The 8,481-nt window shown below is 45.4% G+C and overlaps 1 long non-coding RNA gene across 4 annotated transcripts; it reads left to right on the top strand.

The window, feature by feature from the left end:
* Positions 1-263: 263 nt before the first annotated feature.
* LOC118364607 (uncharacterized) lies at positions 264-7,922 on the top strand. Of its 4 annotated transcripts, none has more exons than XR_004821624.2 (5): positions 264-1,957; positions 2,095-2,606; positions 2,730-3,234; positions 3,324-4,326; positions 7,129-7,922. It is a non-coding gene; the product is annotated as an uncharacterized LOC118364607 (long non-coding RNA). The 4 variants fall into 4 exon arrangements; XR_004821626.2 differs by lacking the exon at positions 7,129-7,922 and having other exon boundaries at positions 3,324-4,033; positions 4,126-6,613; XR_004821625.2 differs by lacking the exon at positions 7,129-7,922 and adding an exon at positions 5,619-6,613.
* The last annotated feature ends 559 nt before the right edge of the window (positions 7,923-8,481 follow it).

Genomic DNA, 8,481 nt, shown 5'->3' with positions numbered 1-8,481 from the left:
ACCTCAAGTCGTGTTGACACTAGCTGTGCTGAGTTGATTCTAGACCACTGCAATGTTTTGTCCCACTGTTGTTGTGATCCCTGGCAACATGGGAGCTTCCTGAGAATGTACGCACAGGTGCACACCAGACAGAGGTCAGGAACTAGGAACTGTGCTCTGAATTCTCTCATTGGCTGCTGAGCCAGGTGCAATCTGACACCTGCCCTGATAGTGTTATCTGTTTTCCAGTACTTGCACACTGCTCAGTGCTCTTAGCTTGGCGTGAAACATATACAGTAGGTTTTATTTACAGGTGAGCAGTGTGAGCTGGGACAGTAATCATTTCTCGACAAATGCAATGTTCCAACATTTAGTTTCATTAAAAAAAATTATCTGCTCTCCTCGACTAGTGTTTGTACAATTTATAGCTTTTTCAGACTGAAGAAATCTCATTAGCCTAATTTGAGTTTTAACATGGGAATGTCCTATAGCCTGATCCTCCACATAGGCGCTGGAGAGGGTTCAGCTCTGAAGTCTGTAGGTGTCGCAACAGGTTACACATGCTCTTAACAGGACATTGACAACTTCACTTACGACCTTGCTGACCTGAAGCCAGTTTCTAACTTGGAGTCTGACTTTGTTTTCCCTCCCCTGACTAATGTTAACATGAACTATCTAGCCATGTGTGAAAAACAAGGTATGTACTACAACTAGAGACGAGCTCATGGCTCTATAGGTAATTTTACTTTTCAACCTTTTTAAGAAAATACAATAAAAAAATGTGGTTTCTTCAGGCAACATAACCACTGACTACTTAGTTTTTGTATCTGCAGATCCCTGTGAGTAGATGCACTGTGGACCTCACAGGCTGTGTGTAAAGAATGACGGAAAGCCTGTCTTCGCTTCAGAGTCTAACATCTGCTCTGTATAGGGGATTCTTACTACCGCACCTTCGTCAGCAGTAACACTTTGCCGTGATTGTGGCTAGTACATGTCCATACTGTCTTGTTGCTTTTGCAGATCAATAGTCAGCAGAGGAACCTGCCCCTAGCCCTGGCCGCCGGCTCACTGCCTTTAAACCCTAGCAGCTCCAGCGTTGTCTTGGAAACAGACTTTGGCCTGATGCTGCGGTATGACTGGCATCACAACCTTGAATTGGAAGTGGCACCGGAGCTGTCTGGTTCACTGTGTGTTCTCTGTGGAAACTACAGCCACAATGCAACTAATGACTTTGCCACCCCTGATGGAACTGTGGCGGCTGTGGACTTTGCGCTTCGCTGGAAAGTGGACTGCGGCGCCTCATGTCCTGTGTGCAGTACAGGCCAAGTGAACTCTAAACCTGCATTGGGTTCGGTTTCAGGCTGCTGCAGAGCCACGTCCATGTTGTTCTTGAGGACCTCTGCAGCTGCAAGGCTGACCAATGTGCTGCTGATGGAGCTCCTTCTGCTGTCTGTAGGTCGAGGCAGGCCTACTCTGACATATGTCAGAGGCAGGCTACCTCACAGTGCAAGGAGGGCTATCTGCTCAGTGGCAGCCATTGTGTCCCAGGCAGCAGGTGTGGCTGCAGCCATCAAGGTCTCTACTACCTCCCCATGAGATGTTCTGGATGGACCGCCAGTGTCGGAAGCAGTGCACCTGCCAGCCTTTCTCCTAGAATGTCACCTGTGTCCAGGCCCAGTGTCAGGAGGACAAGGTGCGCAAGAATCTGGCTGGGCTACCATAAGAAAGGGCTTAGGGTGTGCACAGCTCAAGGGGATCGGCATTACACCATTTTTGACGGGAACAGGTGTGTCTTCCAAGGCACCTGTGCGTACCAGCTGGTGAGGCACTTCCCTAGCACGGGAGACCTGCCTGGTTTCAGTGTGGTGATGCAGAACATGAGGAGGACGACACCAACACTTCTTATTCCAGAAGGGTCAATATTTTGGTCCATGGTTACTCTATTGAGATCTCTCATTACTAGGATGAAGTAGTTGTGGTGAGTTGGCCTGCTTTGGATACATATTGAATAGAGTTCCCTGTCTGCACTGTTGTCTAAACTATCAGTGTCAGAAGATTTGTAATTTCACCTCGTCTTGGACATGCCCTTTTGACTACTTCTCAATCTTGTTTCAGGTGAATGGGATTATTTTGAGCCTTCCCTCAGTGTTGAGCCAAGGTAAAGTGAAGAGCTCTCCATGTGTATTGAGACTGACTTTGGTGTCCTGGTCACATACAACTGGAACCTCCTGACTGTCCAAGTGCCCAGGGTCGTCTCTGGCTCACTCTATGGCCTGTGTGGGAACTTCAACGCGGACCCAGAGGACTATCTAACAGACGACGGGGACATCTATGGCTGTGAGGCGCTGGAAAACTAGTAACGTTGTTGAATGTGTGGATGTGACGACTGTGAACAATCCCCAATGCCCCATCAGGAGCAGGCTCTCTATTTAGGCAGGGACTACTGAGGGAGTGTTCCAGAACTGCCACGGGAAGGTCAACCCCAAACGCTGCCTTTGACAACTGTCTACGACCTCTGCTACAACAATGACAAGCAGACTGCCCTGTGTCAGATTCTCTCAATTTACACCGCTGCTTGCCAGGAGGAAGGGGCAAACGTAGATGAATGGAGGCTTCAGATTATTGTGGTAAGTAGTTTGAGTTGATAAATCCTTTTGCTCTGTATTGATGACTATTTCAACTAATCAGTTGATGTGAACCTCTGCATGATCCATACATTTGCTAAATTTCCCTTCCTATGTCCTGTACAGGTCTGTACTGTCCAGCCAACATTGAATACAACCTGTGCTCCATCCCTGTGCCCAACAATTGTGTGGCGTCTCGTGTAAACCTGGGTTCTTCCATAGTGGTGGGAAGTGTGTCCCCAACACTGAGTGTGGCTGCCTCTGACGGTTTGTGCCACAAGATCAAGGCAGTGTTTTACCCCCATGATCACTGCCAGGTTGCTTCTCTTGTCGGTCATGGCTAGCTACCATGCACTGACACCACCTGTTCCAGGTGAACAGAGTGTAGGATCCAAAATGGCCCCCGTGACTGCTATCCAGCGCCAGTATCAGGGAAGTGCAAAGTGGTGGGAGGCATATGATGGGCATAGCTTTGATCTCCATATGGGCATATCAAGAAGCCACCATTTCCTAAACCAGACATATGCCAAGAATGGAGCAGATACATTTTCATATATACAGCAAGGTCAGCTACACCTGAGGTACAAGGGACTGAATGACTGTGGAACCGCAGCAGAGGGGGATGGTTGAGGTGTGTTTTATAGTAGCGGCCTTTATCCTAATGATAGTATTCGTCTTGAGCTATGATAAATCTGTTTAAACGTTGATGTGATGTTTCAGGTCTGACCTTTGTCTCAAGGTGAAAAGGGCTTCCTGGAACCTTCCGGTCCACCAGGAGACTGTGCTTTCTGGTCTGACAACACAGGTGGAAATGGACAATAGGGCAGTGATCACGTACGGTGGACCTGACTTCATACAGCTGTTATCCCCTCCTGCCTACGCTGGCAAGGCATGTGGGTGGTGTTGAAACTTCAACAGCGCTGCTACAGATGACACTCAGATGGTCCGTGACGTTTTCCTGTCTGGGGTCATTTGCCCAGAGTGTAACTGGACCTTGGCGGCTGAGTTCAAGTTGGAGCATTTCTGTGGAGTCCTCTCAGCTCCTGCTGGCCTATTCAAAGACTGCCACGCCACGGTAGACCCACAACCTTTCTTGGACAACTGTGTAAAGGCCCCTGTGTGTGTCTTGAAGGGATATGGCAAAGTACTGTGGAAGCCTGAAGGATTATTGGGGCGGCAAGGTAGCCTAGTGTTTAGAGCGTTGGACTAGTAACCGAAAGGTTGCAAGTTCGAATCCCCGAGCTGACTAGGTACAAATCTGTTGTTCTGCTCCTGAACAGGCAGTTAACCCACTGTTCCTAGGCCGTCGTTGAAAATAAGAATTTGTTCTTAACTGACTTGCCTAGTTAAATAAAGGTAGAAAAATAGAAAAAAAAATGTATTTTATGAAGCCGCAGCCAAGGTCTAGCCATGGAGGGGAGACGAATGCTGTAAGTGGATGATGCAAGATCCTTTCTGGCTTAAAACTGAATTCAACATGTATTATGTTTACAAAGACTAAATGTCTTTCCCCTGCATACAGCCATGTCATGCCCAGTGAACTCTCACTACAAGGTGTGTACCAATGCCTGCCCTGAAACCTGTGCCAATACTTCTGGTTTGGTCACCAGTCCTTCGACTTCTGTGGATGGGTGCCAGTGTGAGGCTGGGTAATGTGCTCAGTCATGATCACTGTGTCAAGCCTGAGCAGGGTGGCTGATTCCAGACTGGATGCTACTATGAGGTGTGTGTGTGTGGAACAGGCAGAAGCAACGGTTTAATGGTTCAGTCAGACTGGCCTTTGTATTGTACTCCCAAATTACTCTATGTGTAGCTGGTTTGTTTCCAATCCCAAACTATACTGAACAAAAATATAAACGCAACATACAAGAATTTCAAAGATTTTACTGAGTTACAGTTAAATTGAAATAAAATTAAATAGGCCCTAATCTATGAATTTCACATGACTGGGAAGGAGCGCAGCCATGAGTGGGCCATAGGCCCACCCACTTGGGAGCCAGGCCCACCCACTTGGGAGCCAGGCCCAGCTAATCAGAATGAGCTTTTCCTCACAAAAGTGCTTTATTACAGAAATAAATTCTCCTTAGTTTAATCAGCTGTCTGGGTGTCTGGTCTCAGATGGATGTGGAGGTCTTGGGCTGGCATGGTTACATGTGGTCTGCGATTGTGAGGCCGGTTGGACGTACTGACACATTTTCTGAAATGAAGTTGGAGGCAGCTTAGGGTAGAGAAATTAACATCACGTTCTCTGGCAACAGCTCTGGTGGACATTCCTGCAGTCAGCATGCCAATTCCGTGCTCCCTCTACAAACATCTGTGGCATTGTGTTGTGACAAAACTGCACGTTTTAGTAGCCTTTTATTGTCCCCTGCACAAGGTGAACCTGTTTCGTGCTGTTTAATCAGCTTCTTAATATGCCACACCTGTCAGGTGGATGGCTTATCTTGGCAAAGAAGAACTGCTCACTAACAGGGATGTAAACAAATGTTTTCACAATCTGAGAGAAACAAGCTTTTTGTGCATATAGAACATTTCTGGGATCTTTTTTTCAGCTCATGAAACATGGGACCAACACTTTACATGTTGCGTTTATATTTCTGTCCAATATGTATTTTCTGGGTTGTAATGATTGGTGCATTTCCAAACCTTTCCAAAGTGACCAGATCATTTGACTGTTTTATCATGTTCCAAGACTAGAGGTTTGATTACTCTGAGGGTGTAGTCAGTAATGACACATTGTCACATTTATTATGACACATTATTTATCATCAATTCCCAAACCTGAATTTATGCAGCTGTAGTCCCTGACATGTTGCCACAACTACACCACAGATCAAAATGTGCCATGCTTCATCTAGCCCAGGCTGTCACAAACAGCCCAATGATTTATGTCTTAACTGTATGTTAGTCACTACACCTGTGTACAGGGCTTGACTAATCCCAAAACCTTTGTGGGGTGTCAGTTGGAGGGGGGGTTGTATAACGAACACACACTGACTCATTGTGCTTCTGCAGAAGGGGGAGGTTTCCTGGTTGGATGGGTGCTCATGTTCCGCCCCTGGCTCCCTGCGCTGAGAGGCTGCCTCTGCCCTAAGGGTCGAGCTGCACCCTTCTTGACTGTTCCTTGGGCTGGGTTGGGAAAGGTAATCACTGCCCCGCTGGTCAGCTGGATTCTCTGACACACCCAGAAGCTCCAAAGTTACCAAACTTGGAGGGCTTGGTTGTTTATTTGAACTAAACCACTTCTCTGATTAGCTTTTTTTGAGTTGTGGTGTTGTACCACTGAAGAAAAATGTAAAGTGTTGGTTCCATGTTTCCTGAGCTGAAATAAAAGTTCCCAGAAATGTTCCATACGCACATTTTGTGACACTTGTTTACATCCCTGTTAGTGAGTATTTCCCCTTTGCCAAGATATGCCATACCTGTCAGGTGGATGGATTATCAAGAAGCTGATTAAAAAGCATGATCATTACATAGGTGCCCCTTGTGTTAGGGACAATAAAAGACCACTCTAAAATGTGCAGTTTCGTCACATAACACAATGCCACAGATGTCTCAAGTTTAGGAGTATGCAATTGGAATTTTGACTGCAGAACTGTCCACGAGCAGTCGACAGATAATTTAATGTTCTCTATCATAAGCCACCTCCAATGTTGTTTTAGAGAATTTGGCAGTCCAACCGGCCTCACAACCGCAGACCACGTGTATGACGTTGTGTGAGCGAGCGGTTTGCTGATGTCCACGTTGTGAACAGAGTGCCCCATATTGGGGTTATGGTATAAACTAAGGCATAAGCTACGGACAACAAACACAATAGCATTTTATTGATTGTCGATTTGAATGCACAGAAAACCATGATGAGATCCTGAGGGCCATATAAAAAATGTTAAGGTATATCTGTATTCCCAGTCATGTGAAATTCATAGATTAGGGCCTAATGAATTGACTTAAATTGACTGATTTCCTCATGAGCTTTGTTTCATGTTGCGTTTATATTTTTGTTCCGTATACATTGGATGTATTCAGCCTGACGTATTTAGAAGGATTCATAATATACCTATGATTCATACTTCCTCAATGCTTTCATTCTCCGAGTTGGCAATGACCTTGTTTATTTTGCACACATCAAAACACCAAATCTTGAATAATAGCCTACAGGGGCTAGTGGAATTGTTATTGTCAATCAGAAGCTTGTTCAGAATTAATTAACCTGTCAATTGTTCCAAAGCTAATGGAATGCATGCCAATGTCTATCACACTGCTGGTTGAATATACCTCAACTGTAGAAAGATTCCAACAGCGCAGTCTTTTCCTCTGTGCAGATTAGAATACCTGTTCAAAACGTTTGATGCCACCCAAAAGTTGACGCATTTATAATTAATCTAGTTTAAATGAACAGACTGTAATAATCACAACAATAATGGACCATTTTGATATGTTCAATTAGGAACACTGTCAACTGCAGTTGTCATCAAATCTGTGTGAATTCTCTCAAGAGCCTAATTTTTGTCGCCTGTCTTTCCAGTCCAAGCCCTTAATCTGTTGACCTGGCCCAGAAAACTGATTGCTGGGTGCTCAGAGGCCACCACTACTACACCTTTGATGGCCTGGAGTTTAACTACTATGGAAACTGCAATCTGGTCCAGAAATGCACCCACGCCAGTACTGCAGAGGCCTTCTCGGTCATGGAGCAAAACGACCATGCTCAGAACCACTTTCCATCTATTAAAGCCCTACAGCTCACTTTGTACAAGGACCACACTGTTATCCAGAGAGGCAAGATAGGCTGTTTGGTACCTTACAAATACACACATGCACTTTACATTCAAAATAATGTTGTCATAGACTGTTCTCTCTACTACCGCATGGCAAGTGGTACAGGAGTGCCAAGTCTAGGACAAAAAGGGTTCTCAACTGTTTTTAGCCCCAAGCCATAAGTCTCCTGAACAGGTAACCAAATGGTTACCCGGACTATTTGCATTGTGTGCCCCCCAGCCCCTCTTTTACGCTTCTGCTACTTTCTGTTTAGCTTAGTTGCATAGTCACTTTAACTATTCATTCATGTACCTACTGCCTCAACTGACCCCACCAACCAGTGCTCCCGCACGTTGGCTAACCCGGCTATCTCCATTGTGTCCCAACACCCGCCAACCCCTCTTTTTACGCTACTGCTACTCTCTGTTCATCATATATGCATAGTCACTTTAACCATACCTACATGTACATACTACCTCAATAAGTCTGACTAACCAGTGTCTGTATGTAGCCTTGCTACTCTTATTTTCAAATGTCTTTTTATTGTTGTTTTATTTCTTTACTTACCCCCCCACACACACACACACACACACACACACACACACACACACACACACACACCTTTTTTTTGCACTATTGGTTCGAGCTTGTAACTAAGCATTTCACAGTAAGATCTACACCTGTTGTATTCGGCGCACGTGACAAATAAACTTTGACTTGATTTGAGGTGAATCCTGTTTCCATTGATCATCCTTGAGATGTTTCTACAACTTGATTGGAGCCCAATTGTGGTAAATTCAATTGATTGGACATGATTTAGAAAGGTACAGACCTGTCTGTTTAAGGTCCCACAGCTGACAGTGCATGCCAGAGCAAATACCAAGCCATGAGGTTGAAGGAATTGACAGGATTGTGTCGAGGCATAGATCTGGGAAAAGGTACCAAAAAATGTCTCCAGCATTGAAGGTCCCCAAGAACACAGTGGCCTCCATTCTTAAATGGAAGAAGTTTGGAGCCACCAATTAATGGCCACACCCTTTTCAAGATGGCAGACGGAAGACAGGGTGGTGCGGCTTCTCATTCGAATGCTGTAATTTTATCTAAACCATCAGGTGTATGCCGA

Source organism: Oncorhynchus keta, chromosome 31 (assembly GCF_023373465.1).
Source record: "Oncorhynchus keta strain PuntledgeMale-10-30-2019 chromosome 31, Oket_V2, whole genome shotgun sequence".
Classification (NCBI taxonomy): Eukaryota; Metazoa; Chordata; class Actinopteri; order Salmoniformes; family Salmonidae; genus Oncorhynchus; species Oncorhynchus keta.
Note: the sequence above shows the minus strand (reverse complement) of the source record. Positions and strands in the feature narration are given on the sequence as shown.